Source organism: Anolis carolinensis, chromosome 5 (assembly GCF_035594765.1).
Source record: "Anolis carolinensis isolate JA03-04 chromosome 5, rAnoCar3.1.pri, whole genome shotgun sequence".
In the NCBI taxonomy this organism is placed as follows: Eukaryota; Metazoa; Chordata; class Lepidosauria; order Squamata; family Dactyloidae; genus Anolis; species Anolis carolinensis.
The window spans coordinates 133,322,462-133,339,698 of record NC_085845.1 but is presented as its reverse complement, the minus strand read 5'-3'; the positions used below and the strand labels follow the sequence as shown (position 1 = coordinate 133,339,698).

Genomic DNA, 17,237 nt, shown 5'->3' with positions numbered 1-17,237 from the left:
CATTCGTAGAGCTATAGAAAGGTTATTCTTTGATATAATTCAGTGTTTAATACTTTTTTCTAATATGCATGTTTAATACTATGGTCAACAATCCTCTGCATAAGGTCATTGTGTTTTTTTTCCTGCATGCTTGTCCAAGCTCTATTTTGTAGTACATAATTCTTTATTATATGAAGGTGCTTTTTCCTCCTTACAATGTATTTCTTTTTATTTTTAGAATAGAATATCCTGTTCTTCTCATTTGAAAATGTTTGTATCCAAATAATTCAGAAAATGAAAACATGAAAAAAGTCTTTTTCTTTGTCGTTTTGATCATCACTACCTTTGTCTTTGAAATATAGTATCAGTTTGTGGTTGGCTAGACACTTGTGTCTGCCTGGCATACCCATAAAATCCTCTTTTTCTGAATTGTAAAAAAACAGAGTTCCTTGGCAAGCTGACACCACTAATCTTTACATGTAATCTTCTTCCCATACTGACCCAAGACAGCATCATAACTTTATATAGTCTTCTTACATGTTTTCTATTTATATTCATTGTTTTGTACTCTTTTGCTTCTTTTTCTTCCACAAAGCCTCTTCAGTTGTTAAAGAGAAGATCTGTCTTTTTCCTTGACAGGACTGTGGTTTCTTGTCATGGCTAATAAAACCATATAGTGCACCTTATTTAACAAATTCAGTGTGTCCCTGGGCATGACTTTTAACAGAAAATTTGCTACTGGAGGCAGAAAACACATGGAAAGAATAGAAATGTGGCTACACCACAAAAAAGGAAGAGCAGTTCAATGTGTTTCAGCAAACCTTGTATCCAAACCTAAGACACAGTGCAGGGCTGTAGCCAGAAAAAATGGGGGGGGGGGGTGTTTGAAAATTTCGGGGGGGGGGAGGGTTGAACCCCTACCCCTCTGCCCCCCTCCCCTGCTACAGGCCTGTCAATATTTGCTTGAGATAGTGCTTGTAGTTCTGGAGGGACTCTTTTTTTTTTTTTTTGCATCTCATAGATTTAGCATGGGGAGTTGGTTAACCAGTTAAAATTCATGAGTAAACCAGGTTTTTTTTTTAACCTGAAAATTTTCGGGGGGGGGGGGGTGAACCCCTAACACACACACACACCCCAGCTACAGCCTTGACACAGTGGTCCTTTGGTGTCTACTCGGGTTTGGTTCCAGAATCACCCACAGATAGCAACATTTGTGGGTGCTCATGTCCCATTGTATACAATGGCATAATAAGATGGTGTCCCTTTTGTAAAATGGCAACATCCAGGTTTGCTTTTGTGTGTCAGTCAGTGGTTCCCAACCTGTGGTCCATGGACCACCAGTGGTCCCCAAGAACTAAAATATGATCTGCGGCCTCACAGTTACTACACCATTGCAACAAGAGTGACTAGTATGACGAAACCCTCTTATAGTGCCAAGGCAACAGGGATGTCAGGAAAGGAGAGGTTGACTACCCATGAAAAGTGCAACAAGAAGCCTCCTGACTGCTGCTTCTCCTCCTCCCTCCCTCTGAGCGAAGCTGTTCCATGTAGCACCTGGAAGCAGGGGCTACATCTTTGTTTTTAGGCCTGTTCCTGGGGTTATTTGTGGTGCTGATTCAGAAAATTGCATTAGATAGACCACATCAGGTCTTGATTATTAAATATGGTTTTCTGTGGACAAGAAGATGGCAACTACTGGATGGCATATGTTCTGTATCAGAAGCTAGAGTTGATGTGGTCTATCCAATGCAATTTTCTGAATCAGCACCCCAAATAACCAAACCGAATCTAAAGCTGACCAAAAACTGATTTGTAACCTTTTTGATACTAATGTTGGAGAGTGATCCCTGGTCAAAGTGGTCCCTGGTCAAAAAAAGGTTGGGAACCACTGATAGATATACAGATATATTCCAACTGTGGGTGGTTGAATACATGGATACAGAATCCATAGATATGGAGGAGCAGCTGTATGCACATGTGAAATGAAATAATTAGGTCAAATAAGTGTAGTATAAGTAAACAAAATATTCTGAGCATTCTAGAGATCATTGCACCCCTTCCGGAAATGCATTAAAGAGTGACTTTTTCTTTTACCAGTCTCCACCTGTCTTATGATTTCCATTTATGTGGTGAAACCTATAACTCTGTGCTTTTGTTTTAATATACTGTGTATATCTGTGAAACAGATTTATCTGCTTTGCCATTTACTCTCAATCTTGCTAAGTGAGGGGTTCTGGAGGCAGCTGATATTTACCTTGCATGCAGGCACACACAGCTACAATAGAATTGGCTAGTGTCGAATTTTGCTCTTTCCCATCTTAAGCTTTATTGCATTATTTACTACAGTGGTAACTGGTCAATGAAAATCTGGATTTCTCTAGCCCTCTCCTTGCTGATTTTGCTGTAAAAAAAAGTTCCCTCTAGGCAGAGACCAAAGGACAAAAAAATAACTGAACAGGTATAAGAAGACTGTGTAAAAAAGGCTCTTTACCGTCATTGATATGAGGTATATCTGTGCTCTGATCCAGAATATATGGTTACTTAGATGAACTAAACTAGCAGAGGAAGTAGAAAAATGAAAAATATCCCTTCTCTTCAATAACCATCCCGGCCTAGAGTATTTCTGTGCTTATAATATGTAATTCATCTGGTCCTAGAGACATAAATTCATTTAGAGTAGCCATGCTGTACTACCTCTTCACCTATTCTGTGTTATATTCACATTACTGTGTTGTCTGCTGTATTTTTCCCAGGTTGAGTACTGTTCTCCCTTTGGAAAAAGATAGAAGCCAATACCAGTAATATGTTTTACTATGCCATTGTATATACTGAAATGAGAATTGAACATCCACAGATTTTGGTATCCACAGGGCATCCTGGAACCAAACCCCGGCGGATTAATCTTTTACATTAGTATTTATTTTTAATTGGTTTACATTATTCTAAACTGATTTTGTTTGTGCCACCCTGTGACTTTGTGATGTGATATTTACTGATCCTTTTCATCTTCAATTATTGACCACTGAATAATACCTAAATAAATGTTATTAATGATGTTGAAGGGCTCATAGTGTGTTAGATATGAATGTATATGAATCCCTATTTTAGATCATTTTAAAAGTTTAATTACATCTCATAATAATTTGATATGTTTTAATCTCTACTGGGTTTGCTTTAAATTATTATCTACCTAGGGCCCTGATTCTGAGAGAGAAGGTGGGATATAAATAAATGGAATGATGGATGAATGAAAATAGGATGGGATTAGGGTTCAGAAACACCCCAGGATACTCTGATGATATCATTAAGTGCTGTGCATTATGTACTACCCACATTAATTCACACACACTCTCTCACACACACAGAGCACATTTTCTGTTTGGAAATAAAACAGAAGTCTTAGGTTAAGGGACTGTTCCCAGATCAAGCTTAAATGAGGGATTTATCCCTTCTCACCTATTTAGGGAGATAGTATAAGGAACATTTAATGTAGCCTACTTGTAAAAGGTGAGCCACAGCACCCACAACAACTAGGATGGTTGTAGGAATCTCAGCAAAAACACAGACCTGCCTAGAGAGTATTTGCAATGCAGCAAGAGTTCAATTAAGTTTTAAAAACTGTAGCAAGCTCCTGCTTTACTAGTTGGAAATTTGCCCATAGCCCTTTCCACTTGCCTGGAGGTTTTGCTCACTGAAAAGGGAGAATGTGCACTCTCATCTCCCTGTAAACTAGAGATCTGGAACCCCTAGGTGGTATTTACCTAAATAGTAAATAGCTTTCTTAAACTTCTGGAAGGCTACAAATTCTCCACCTACATTTTAAATACATGTTAAGAAGGTATACCATACAGGCACGCCATTCCATAGCAGAGAGAAAACAATAGTATTTCTTTTTCACACTGTAGTGAAAGAGGGCAACTTCACTGAAGGATTGTTGTTTGGGGTGACCTCCCAGCACTTTTACATTACAGGAAGTACCCAGGTTTAAAACAAGATAAGTTCTGAAGATTTATTCTTAGGCTGAATTTCTTTGTAAATCAGAACACACACATTTTATTGTATAACTCTATCTATCTATCTATCTATCTATCTATCTATCTATCTATCTATCTATCTATCTATCTATCTATCTATCTATCTGGAGTTACACATTAAAAATGTGCACATACATATATACACACATTTTGGCTAGCATGGGGAACAGTTAACAGCCCTGTGGTGTTTGTTTTGCTGTCTGTACCCCTATTCAAAAGATTCACTTCACTTTCTTTCCCTGTGATAACTGGATTTTGAGAAATTTGGCTTGTTGTGGAAACAAGGATTGGTGCTAAGGTTTCAGTTGGGACACCCTTTCCCCCTAACTCTTTCAAGAGTGAATTTCCCTTCCTAGTGGTAGATTTTTCTCACTTTCTGTAGTCTCACCCCCGTTCTTAACTATAAGTCGTTTGTAAATCGGATGTTTGTAACTCAGGGACTGTCTGTATTCTAATATGTATGGGGAATGCATATTTGAAGCCTTTAGTTTCTCTACAAAATACAGGCTGAATGTATTCCGACAGAGAAACACTCATAGCGAGTGCTTGATCTCCTTTCAATCATGTTTAGTCTTCCCCACAAGTTAAAAGTTAATGTGGGTCATCACTAAATTCTCCCCACTATGTCTTTATGGCCAGATAAGAATGGGTATGAAGTCAACACCAATTTACCTTTGAAAAAGAGTGCGGGATTGCTCTTTCAATCAGCAGAGAATTGTTTCTGAACCTTCAATAGAGCTATCCCAAATTACATTGTCGGAATATGTCAGTAGATATAAAATGATTTGCAGCTTTACCAAAAAAAATTATTACTCAGAGATGCAGCAAGCCTGATGAGGTTTCTCATGTCACGACACTGCTGTTATCATTTCTGGGTAGCTATTTAAAATGTCATCTCCAAAATGCGTGAAGATGGACTTATCGGCCATCCGCTCCTCCCATCCTCAGACTGAGAAGGTGCATCTGCTATTTCTTTCTTCAACAACCATGTGTGAAAAGGTGCTTACTTCTATTCAGGAACACTGCCATTCATTACTGCTCCTCTTCTCATCTCCACCTCAGCCCTTCTGATTCCAATTACCAGGTTCTCTCCCGCGCTCCCTTGCCCTGCTTATTCTAAAATTGCCATTCCATCTACTGGTGAAGCTACTATTTACATGACCTCTTTCCATCATGCTGTTTACATCTCTCTGTAAATATATTTGCAATTCCCTTGGCAGCCTCTTCTCTGCACACCATGAAAGCTGCTTTTGTTGGTAATAGCATAGATCTTTGTCAGATCTCAACAGTTCCAGCCTCTTTCCTCCCCTCTGATCGTTACAGTCTCAGCTTCCTTTGCAGTGTCAGTCTCACTCAAATGAATGAAACAAAACTGAGAAGTGTTTGAGGTTTCTTATGACAAGCAAAGGTGTGCAACTGCTCTACTCCAGCAAGAGAGAGGTCACACCCTGCCAAATGAGAAACTATGTTTATTAAGTGTTTTCAGACATTACAGAACATGGGATACAATTTTAAAGAATTTGAACGCATGCATTCACTCACAAATGTCTTACATTAAAGAAGTATTGCTATGTTTATTATTATTTTTATTCCTCTTATTACTATTATTACTAACATATTGTATTTACTAAGATTATTAATTAATATGATGGGGAACAATGATTGAGATGGTAATGAAGAGGAAAAGGAAAATGCTGTAGAGTCTGGGATGCATTGCATTGGAGCCAATGGCTAAACAAACCAGGCGGTAGGGGAACAGAAATTGAATCTCCATCATATCACAGGTTATTTTTCTATTACTGATAAATATATGTTGTAAAGCTTATTCAATCCCAGAGCTAAGGTTAGGTAAGTCATTGTGTTACTGGATGTGTATAACGGGGTTATAAACATTCAGTAACAGTAGAACAGACACTTATAGCAGGAGATACCATCTACTACTGAATTCATTTCTAAGATTTACTCCATCCCCATATAAGCATTTCTAAAACTGGGGTGCATCTTAGAACTGTGGGTGCTTTTATATACAGTGGGGCCTCAACCTAAGAGTATCCCAATGTAAGAGCATATTGCATTAAGAGCCGTCGTTCAGCCCCGGTTTAGCTTTGACATACGAACAGCTTTTTGAGTTAACAGCTAGCCCTCGAAGGAGAGCTAGTGCAAGTGTACAGGACCTTAGGCTTTGAGGGAGCAGCCTCCGTGCCTCATGACTCGTGCTTTTGTCCACTTTGGGAGATTTGCTGTCTGCTTTGAGGAACTTTGGGTTAGCTGATTTTGTGTGGTTTTTATTCGTGTTATGTTGGGATTCATGAAGAGAGGGGAGACAGCAGTACATGTGGATGAATGGCATAAGCACTTTGCATTGTTTTAAATTTTGTACTTTGTATTTTATGACTGTTTTAACTGTTTTAACATTTTAGTTCATTGTATAACAGTGTAACAGCATCAATTGCAACTTGTAAGCCGCCCTGAGTCCCCTTGGGTGAGAAGGGCGGGGAATAAATGATTGAAATAAATAAATAAATAAATAAATAAATATGAAAAAGACCTTGGAGTCCTTGTGGGCAACAAGTTAAACATGAGCCAACAATGTGATGCAGCAGCTAAAAAAGCCAATGGGATTTTGGACTCCATCAATAGGAGTATAGCATCTAGATCCAGGGAAGTCATGCTCCCCCTCTATTCTGTCTTGGTCAGACCACACCTGGAATACTGTGTCCAATTCTGGGCACCGCTGCTGAAGGGAGATGTTGACAAGCTGGAATGTGTCCAGAAGAGGGTGACTAAAATGATCAAGGGTCTGGAGAACAAGCCCTATGAGGAGCGGCTGAAAGAACTGGGTATGTTTAGCTTGCAGAAGAGAAGGCTGAGAGGAGACATGAGAGCCATGTATAAATATGTGAGGGGAAGTCATAGGGAGGAGGGAGCAAGCTTGTTTTCTGCTGCCCTGGAGACTAGGATGTGGAACAATGGCTTTAAACTACAGGAAAGGAGATTTCACCTAAACATCAGGAAGAACTTCCTCACTGTGAGAGCTGTTTGGCAGTGGAACTCTTCCCCCTGGAGTGTGGTTGAGGCTCCTTCTTTGGAGGCTTTTAAGCAGAGGCTGGATGGCCATCTGTTGGGGGTGCTTTGAATATGATTTCCTGCTTCTTGGAAGGAGATTGGACCCATGAGGTCTCTTCCAACTCTATTATTCTATGATTCTATGAACTTCAACACCAGAATTCAACAGCCTGCATTATCATCGCAAGTGCCCTGAGGTATTTCTTCCTATATCTTTTTTGTTTGCTTGCCCAACCTATTTGATAGGGGTAACAATAACTCTATTATTTTATGATTCTATTTTATGAGAGCAAGACAGGAAGGGAGGCTGGAATGAGTACAGTATGAAGATGATGCTTCTGCCTCTTCACTTTGTGCTTTGTACTTCCTTGCCACAACTTTGTGCTTCTACCATTTTAAAGTTGATCTTTTTTCTTGTTCCATGTGAATGCATATTTACACATTATTTGTTATTTATACAGTACATTTTCTTATTTAAAAATGTGTGACAAAAAATTAGGGGGGTTTCAGTGGGAGAGCATAATAGATTAATAGCATTTCAATGGGAAATTCACTTTGAGATAAGAGCAATTTGAGGTAAGAGCTCAGTCACAAAACAAATTAAATTCTTAAGTCAAGGTATCACTGTATATAGAAATAAAGCTTTTTCTGTTGATGGTACTGAAATTTGTGTGCGTCTTACAATCAATGGCAGTGCATTTTGTTTCAGAATCTCAAACAAACTTTTGTAGCTTTCCCAAATTTGAGGCCTTTTGCCTACACTTTCCAGCTATTTCTCTTAGCATCCAAATTCAAACCTCTAGTTTTTTTGTCACATTCTCAAGCCTACAGAAAGATTCCATGACATTAAGGACCACCAAGCTCACAATATTGTAACACTGATACTTAAAGCAAAACCATAATAATGAGTCCTCTCACACTAATAGGGAGAAAAAGTCCTACCAATAATGGTGGTGAACTAGATGACACTGAAGGAGATACTACACCTCATTAAAACCATACATGCCACAATAATGGAATACATCAAACGATAAAGACAGGTATGCCTTAGTAACAAGAATCAAGTGCAAAATAGTGTCATGATTTTTTTTAAAGTCACAAATTATTTGAATAAAATAGCAGCACTGTTGAATTCAAGCTTCATTTGTTCCCTGCAGTCTTGCGTGACTCAAGTAAACGTTTGCAATTCTTTCATGTTACACTGCTTTTAAAAACAGCCCACAGTCGACTCAAATCCATCACAATTATATTTTTTCCTACTTACAAGAAGTAGAGCTACAGCAAACTCTTGCAGGGTGCTGCCACCTATTCACTGGATAATGTAATGACAGGCGTGATTTTGTGCAATAACTTGCAACAAAGCAAATGAAAGAGAAGCAAGCTTTAATTGTTCAGTTACCCAACAAAAATAAACAGCTTTCTGCTTCTTTGACAGCAAGTCATGTTTTGCTCAGCTTGTCAAATATGTATGGTATTGTTTGTGACTGCTATGCACATTGCTGGGTCTCCACGCATATATGTGAAAACAGAAGTTTCCTCACTTAATGCATTTAATGTCAAGAGGTGGGATTTTCTGGCCCTACTATAAAAAGGAAAATGTGTAATTATTGATGCACACCACAGGGAGATCTATCAAAAATATGATTAATATGTCATGCAACATATAGACAAAATAAATATAATTGTCTCAAACTCTTGATCTGTTGGCTACCACGTAATGTCCTTTAGCCCCACAGAAAAGGGAAGATTATGTGGTTCTTCAGATGTTGTTGGAGGATCTAGCAGGAAAGTACCACTATTATGTACCCTTGACCAAAGAATGGTCACCTTCTATAGATCATAGCTGTATTCTTCCAATGAGCATACAGCTACAGAAGGAATACATATGGAGGTGTGAGGGAGAGAAGGGATCTCTGTTTAGCCAATCAGATCAGTTGAAACAGAATTGGCAGTCAATGGAATGGCAGATATCATACCACGATTGCCCTCATACCAAATAGAATGACAAATTGCCACAAATAACACCTCTCTTGGATGTGTCTGGAGTCTTAGGTCTTCATCACACAAGGCAGGCAAACTGGCATTGCAGCATCTGCTTCAACTGCCATATGCATTCTGCTACAAGTTTGCTCCCACTTCATCTATGATTTTACCATTCCCAGCTACAATTTTACCCATCAATAGTGCCCCGTCCCACTACGTTCCCACTTACTATAGTTTGATGGATCTTTTCTGCTTCTTTGCCAGCACACCAGCAGTAACATTACATCAATTGGCCGGGTTCCTCTCCTGTCCTCTCTCACTTCTCTCTCACTATTCTCAAGATGATTGCTTTGCATCTGTTTTATACACAGGTTTATCAATTTTTAGTGCTAGAATTCTGCAATTGCACTAAAAATACAAAAATATAAACGAACCACAAAGTACACTGGATAAGAAGTAGTAAAGAAAGACAGGGTTATAAGAATGTGCAGAAGTTCGATTGCAGTGGCACTATGGATTGTGGATGTGCAATTGTGCTACTGAAAAGAGGCATATCATCGAAAATGCAAACTATTGATATTTCCATTATCTACACTAATATAACATAGCTGTTGTAGCACAGAGGGTTGAGTTGTTGCAACACAGCTGGTTGGTGTGATAAAATCCTGAGAAGCTTGATTACCAAGTACACCTTGAACATCCTCAAGAGTTTAGGCTGGGAAAAACAGTCTAGCAACATCTGAAGATATTTCCCATCCCAAGATGGAAATCATGTCAGACTCAATCCTTCACTGAAAGATTATCCTTTTTAGAAGTTTGTTGGTTTTGCTATTGTGTAGGGCCAGTATGGAGGATATGACCTGCAGCACTATATCCAATTTCACAGACAGATGACAGCATCCATAGCTTTAAAATGTTAGACTGTGGATTATAGCTCCCAGAATCCTCCAGCCAACATGACATTCTAGAAGCTGTAGTCCAAAAGTTTATATGCTCATGGCAGCCTAAATGAGCTGTTGGGATTTAAAACATGCCAGAAGAGATAAATCTTAAAATATTTTTTTACTCACAACTTTTAGACTGGTGTCTTATGTTTAATCTTTCTTCTCTGTATTTTAATATATATTTTGTAGAAAGATGTTTTAATGTATGTGTTTTATAACATGTTTTTAGATTATTACGTTTTAGCAATGTTGTAACTCACCTTGAGACAAGATGAGAGGCAGGTAAGAAATAAAATTATTCTTATTTCTATTATGCAAAACAAAGAGTTTTTCTGCAACCCTACAGTAATAATACATTGGTCATTCTGAGTTACTTTCTTTAATCAAACTGTTTTTAACAGTGTCTGTTTACTAGTCAAACACTGGAATATTGGAAGACAATACAGAAATACTGGGAATTGCAGCCTAACAAAATACGGAAGGCCGTTTTGCTCACCTTTGTTCTAGGACATCAGGACGATTATACACTTCTAATTTACTGTGGAAACAAGAAACATTGCAGAATAGAGAACTCTATGGAAGTGAATGACTTCTGTTGCACGTTTTTTTATTTGTGATATTTCTATCCCGCCTTTCTCTACCCAAAAGGGGACGCAAGGCATTATCATAGTCACCTAGAGCACTGGTTAATAATGCTCCATGTTGGGGGGATGAAAGATTTGGCAACAATAAAATGTTTTGAACACCACCCATTTATACAAATTGGTTAGCAACAAGCTGCAGTGTTTACAGTGAACTATGAAGAAAATGCTTCACCTATACGCCACAAAAGGAACCCCAGTGGCGAAGTGCGTTAAAGAACTGAGCTGCTGAACTTGCAGACCGAAAGGTCCCAGGTTCAAACCGCTGTTAGCTCCAGCTTCTGCCAACCTAGCAGTTCGAAAACATGCAATGTGAGTAGATCAATAGGTACCGCTCCAGCGGGAAGGTAACGGCGCTCCATGCAGTCATGCCGGCCACATGACCTTGGAGGTGTCTACGGACAATGCCAGCTCTTCGGTTTAGAAATGGAGATGAGCACCAACCCCCAGAGTCAGACATGACTGGACTTAACGTCAGGGGAAACCTTTACCTTTACCTTATATACCACAAAAAGGGAAATCAGTCTCTTTAGCCAGCCTTGCAAATGCTGATTTATTATCAGGGAATGTTTGGTTTTTATACATATTTTATATACCTATATACCTGGGTTTTCATTTTAAAAAATCTCTGATGGAAAGGGATCATGAGTGGGAAAAGTCTAGGAAGCCCTGGCCTAGAGTATAACATAAAACCGAGCTACCTATGAGAAAACAGTATTATTACAGCAAAAAAATGCAAACCAATTGTCCACGGATAAATAGGACCTTTTGTAGAGTAGCTATCAAAAATTATCACTTGACTTCCACAGAAGTGGGGCCAGGGAAACTCCAAGGTATCTGAAATACAGTTTTAAGCCATCTGGTCTGAGAGCTTTAATCACTATAGCAATAACATATTTAGAAAACACTGAATAACCTGTGTAATAGGAAGTGTAAAAAGACAGCATGAAGACACCAACCATAGCGCACAGAATTACAATCTCCAAAGCAGGAATTTATTTATATACTAATGGTGCTCAGCAACTCAGTTGGAACTAAGAATTTATAGATTTGTATCACCTCTGTGTTTAATAAATAAAGATATCTAGCAATCAGGCATAACTGAAGCAGACTGCATTCACACTTTTATATTCATAATGAGGTGATTCAAGATAGCTACACTGAATTAGAAAGGCTAAATTCAAATTCAAAGTTGATCCATACTTGCAAATCTCACATAGATTTTAAAAGACTTGAATGTGTTTAATCACAATGCCAAGACCAAGAATTGCTTGCTACGCAGATCAGACTGGAACAATCAGGATTTGATTTTTCAATATGGGGAGAAAAGCTTGAAATCACATTGGTAAAGAGGCCAGTTGTGTCCAACGGACCATTCCTCTGGTATTTGTCCTATAACCTTATGCTCACCACAGATAATTTTCTGTCAGCACTTTGGAAGACTCGGGCCAAACCCAACACCAAAGGAAATGTTATTCCCTGCAAACCACATTCATTCCAGAACTGAATTGCCCCAGAGATGTATCAGTTATCACACTTACACATTCAGCTTCTAATGACCATTCACAAAATCAATGAAACCTAATACCCTTTTCCCCCGAAATAGAAATCCCTTGAAAATAAGACCTAGTCAAGGTTTTGCTGAATTGCTAAATATAAGACCTCCCCTGAAAGTAAGACCTAGCAATGTTTTTGTTTGGAAGCATGCCCAGCGCCTGCCAAACAGAACACCAGAGCATGCAGGATTGGTAAATGTAAATACCAGTTGTACATGGAAATAATGGTAGTAACAAGACATTCTTGATAGAATTCAGTTTGTCTGGTTATGCTGGTTTGTGATGACAACTACTGTTCAGTATATAATAAATGTTCATTTTTTTGTTCAACAACAAATGTGATTTCTTCTTCATGGTAAAATAAGATATCCCCTGAAAAAAAAAAAACTTAGCACATCTTTGGGAGCAAAAATTAATATAAGACACTCTTACTTTTGGGGAAACGTGGATAGATGACATACAGGTGAAGAAATCCATTCTGTTTCCTAAGCTTCTTAGAACCAACATGTCTGGAACTGGAGAAAGTGCATTCTCTTTAAACCACCTGCTTTTAAGCAAAAGCCTAATTAGGTTCCATGGTTCAGCTGTATTTTTTGATCTCTCACACAAGACCAATTTATCAATGGAAACCACCTGGAATTACTAGAAGTTGGGGGCTAAAACCAGTTTCTTTTGTCCTATCTTATGACTCAGGGTGTATCTCTAAACTATAAACCAATGAAGCTTGACACCACTTTAAATGCATGGCTCAATATTATAAAATTCTTGGAGCTGCTGCTTGCAAAGTCATCAGCCCTCCTTAGCAGAGAAAACTGTAGCTCTTGTACAGCAACAACACCCTTTAATCCATAGCATTGCACCATGGCAGTTAAAAGCATGTTAAATTGCATTAATCTGCAATGAAGATGCCTCCTTAGCTTCTGTGCCCTACAACAGTTGTAGTTTCAGGCATAGGGTCATACTTCCAATGAATCAATCAGGTTGAGCTTAGTTTTTGCTGGTGTTTGAACTTTGATCAAGCATCACTCTAGCTTTCTCTATATTTCATTCCTTTTCCCCTTTCCCTCTTTAAAAGCCCTTGTGTGGTTATGTGCACCTGTATGATTTTGAAACAGCCTTGGCTTTTTCAGAGTTCTGTTACTGCAGCTCATACCTACACACTGCCATCTTTCAAACAAAGTAAGAATTACAATCAACAATTAGTGAGATAAAGCATGAAAAAATTTGCTTTATTTCCATCAAAGTATTTGGGCAATACCAAAGTATTTGGTAACATTCAAGTACCAAGTATTTCGTGATATAGCTACCAAATTACAGCAAGGCAGGGGTTTTTTTTTTAAAAAAAGGTTAGACCTATTATGCTATATGAACTAATAGAAACATATTTCAAAAATCAGATAAAAGAGAAACAATTATTTGCTGGTTTCTGGATAATCCTGTCCCTTGATCTTATCTGTGTCACAGGAAAGTAAGAGAACATATTGTAATCTTCCATCAAACTATGAGATAGGACTGAAAAGAAAATGAAAATAATTTTTAAATGTTAATTCACACTAGGAATAAACTTTACCCTTTAAAGGTCATACTACATGACAGATATTGTTTCTTAAACAATAGGTTTAATTTGCTGCGCATCAATTTAGCTCTCCACACAGCTGCAAAACTACTAATGTGCAAGCTTTACAAGAATATGGGGCACCTGTGTAGTATTATTTATGTCAGACTGGCATACAACCATTAATCTGCCATGCTTATTAGAGAACCATATATCAGCTAACCTCTCTTGGTATAATGTGCTTCAGAGGAATTTTGTAAATATAAAGGGTTTGGAAGAACCATCAGCATGCCCATGAGCATCCCTTGAGGAAGGAGGGTGGGGGGTTAGAAAGAAAAGCTGAATAATATAGTTTTGAGAATATGGATTAGGCCAGGATTATTGGTCTTGATCCTATGCCCTAGAAATCACTGAGTTATACTATTATAAGCCAAGGAAATTATCTTTGTTAGCAGGGTTTGCATCACGGCGATTGCCCTTTGTCTGCCAATTCTTTATTTTCCATCAGGTCAGAGCAGCTTATTGAACTTCACGCTGACAATGCACTTTGAAGTATTTTGTTATTCTATACTTTTCTTTTAGATAGTACTGTTGGACTACAAATCACTAATTATTTTCTAAAGAGCAAAGAGAAAGGGATTGGATCTAAATTTCGGCCCCTTCCACACAGCCCCAGTATCTCAGAACCTGATCCCAGATTATCTTCTTATCCCAGATTATCTGGCAGTGGAGATGCATATAATCCAGTTTAAAGCATATAATCTGTGATCAGATCCTGGGATATAGGGCAATGTAGAAGGGATCTTAGTCATACCCAGAGAAAATCCACTAAAATAAATGGTCCTTTATAATGGCTAACGTAATCACTGATTTTAGCAGAATCACTCTTAAGTATGACTGTCTGGATCCAACCTCTTAAACACCAATGAATGTATTTATGAATAAAAATATAGTGTTATACAAAGAGAATGTAGAAACCTCTGCTAACCATTTCGTGTCAATTAACCAAGAAAATTCCTGTGACTTCACAGGAATTGTTAAAAAGTATACGAGGCAGCCTAATCAAAATAAATTTGGGTACCCAACGTAACTATTGCTTGTTCTATATAACTATTATATCAGCCCTAGAAAAATGGGACATAATTTCAGCAAGGCTCCATAATGTGGATATAATTTAGAATACTACCTTGCTGTTGGTAGGATCTCCCAAATCCAATAAGCTTCTGCTGAGAAGCAAGACTAAGGTCCCTTCCACACAGCCATTTAACCCAGAATATCAAGGCAGATGATCCACAATATCTGCCTTGAATTGGCTTATCTGAGGGCACACTGCCATATAATCCAGCTCAATGTGGATTTTATACGGCTATGTGGAAGAGGCCTAACTGTGCCAAAACAGCAGTGAGCAGCAGCTGCAGCAAGTGACAATCTGACAGTGGCAAAGGATCTCTCAGAAATAACGGCATTCGCACTTTTGCTAACTCTTGCTAGTACTGTACAGAAGGATACACTGATTAGCCACTTCTGAACATCTTCCACTATGAAAATCCTATGATCATACAATCCAAAATTAAACAAGGGTTTGTGTCAGAAGATGAGACTCTCAGGTCAGAAGGTAGTCAACTACTTGCTGGAGAAGTACAAGTACATGTCTAATGACACAAACGGATTCAAGACAAAAAGATGTTCAGCTGCTGACACGTTCAGATGAGAAAGTCATCCAAAGCTGCATAATACTAATGATGGGAACACAGAATATAAAAATCATGAATCAGGGGAAGTTAAGACATTGTAAAGTAAAATATGGACTGTATTAACACTGCCATACTTGGAAAGAACGAGGCAGTATTTCACTCAGAAAATGAAAATCCAAGAAAAAATAGACTGACACCAATAGTTTGGGGAGATGTCACAAAAGCTGCAGAAGGAAATTGATCACACACCAAAACAGAAGATGTTGATAACTGTAGAACCATAGAAAATTGGGAAGAAAAGCAGGAAACAAAGCAAAACTAAGCATTGTAAAAGAATTTGGTTTCAGATAAAGAAATGAAGCAGAAGTGTGACTTATTGAATTCTGTGTGGCAAATATTGTTCATTACGAAAACATTCTTCAGATAACTGAATAGACAACTGTATACATGGCCAAACAGACATCAAACAGTCTATATAACTGGAAAAAAAACAGATGAAAGATCTCCATTCTCTTTGTAAAAAACAAAACAACTAGCAGATTGTGGCAAACAATGAACTGTTAATATAGATATTAATAGTAAAGCTAAAGAAACACACTAAATTTATCATATTGCCAAAATACAAGATATCACCGTAGTTTAAAGATCATATAACTAACAGATTTGAACTATTGAGCCTAGAATCTATCGATAAATCAGAAAACCAATTAGAATTTGCTGTGAAGGAATTAGCTAAGATCCTCAACTGTAAAGCTGGATCAACTAGGACATACTATTTCCAACATGTGTATGTTTTTAAAAGCTGAAACTTACAAGAAACTAATAGAATGTGATGACTCATGGGCCATGTAGTCCCGTTCCTAGCGCTGTTGTGACAGATGAAGAGGAAAACTTGGGTTTTCCACCGTTTCAGCCAGAATTGGAACTTTCCCAGCCAGAATTGGAGCCCTTGCACCTGCAGGAGGTTTGTCTTCCAGAAATCTGCCAAACAAGCCCTGAGTCAAAATCTCCCCCATTTTCTCGCCGTAATTATTATCAACAACAAAAAGGCGTTCAACAGGCTAATCGCAGAAGCCTGAGAATCGCAGCCAGGCATTCAGCTGATTAAGCCTGCTTCCATGAGAAACTTTAGGGAGTCATGCATCTGGACACAGAGATTGACTTTCGGTTCTGGTTCCCCAGAGAAGTGTTCTTTGGTGGGAAAACGAGACCCTATTTAGGTTCTTTGCCCTGTAGAAATCTTGCGGAGTCAATTCGTCAGCTACTGGAGTAGGTTGTGTGTAGACAGCGCTACTCCCGCTTCCAAGCCTTCGTTCCCGCTTCCAAGCCTTCGTTCCCGCTTCCAAGCCTTCGTTCCCGTTTCCAGCCTTGTTTTGCTCCACGGACCTTGCCTTGCTTCCTAGGACTCAGCCTTGCTTCCCAGGACCTTGCCAAGTATTTACCACGGATTTTGTCCCTGTTCCTCGTTCCTTGTTGCCTTGTATCAAGCCTTGTGTTTCAAGAATCAAGTTTACTTCCTAGCCTTACATCAAGTTCCTTGGACTAAGAACCTTGTCATCTCCCCTCACTTTGCTTGGCAAAGTGAGTGTTTCGGTTATTGGATTACAACTTTGGACCTTAATATTTTATATTGGACATTGTTTTCCTGGACTATAATTGACCTTTCCTGAAAGGTCTTCTTCTGAACTATATTCTACACTTATTTTTATTGACTTTACATATTTCCTTAATAAAGATATTAGATAGATTCTGGCCTCTGTGTATGGTTATTGGTGCTCTGCAGCC

General features: G+C 38.5%; 1 protein-coding gene across 1 annotated transcript in view; it reads right to left on the bottom strand.

Annotated features, from left to right (window-relative positions):
* Positions 1 to 12,741, bottom strand: part of grm8 (glutamate metabotropic receptor 8) — a 713,612-nt gene extending 700,871 nt beyond the window's left edge. Inside the window, exon 1 of the mRNA XM_062982302.1 lies at positions 12,636 to 12,741. The gene's annotated coding sequence lies outside the window, so the exon portion shown is untranslated. The remainder of the gene's footprint in view (positions 1 to 12,635) is intronic.
* Positions 12,742 to 17,237: the final 4,496 nt, after the last annotated feature.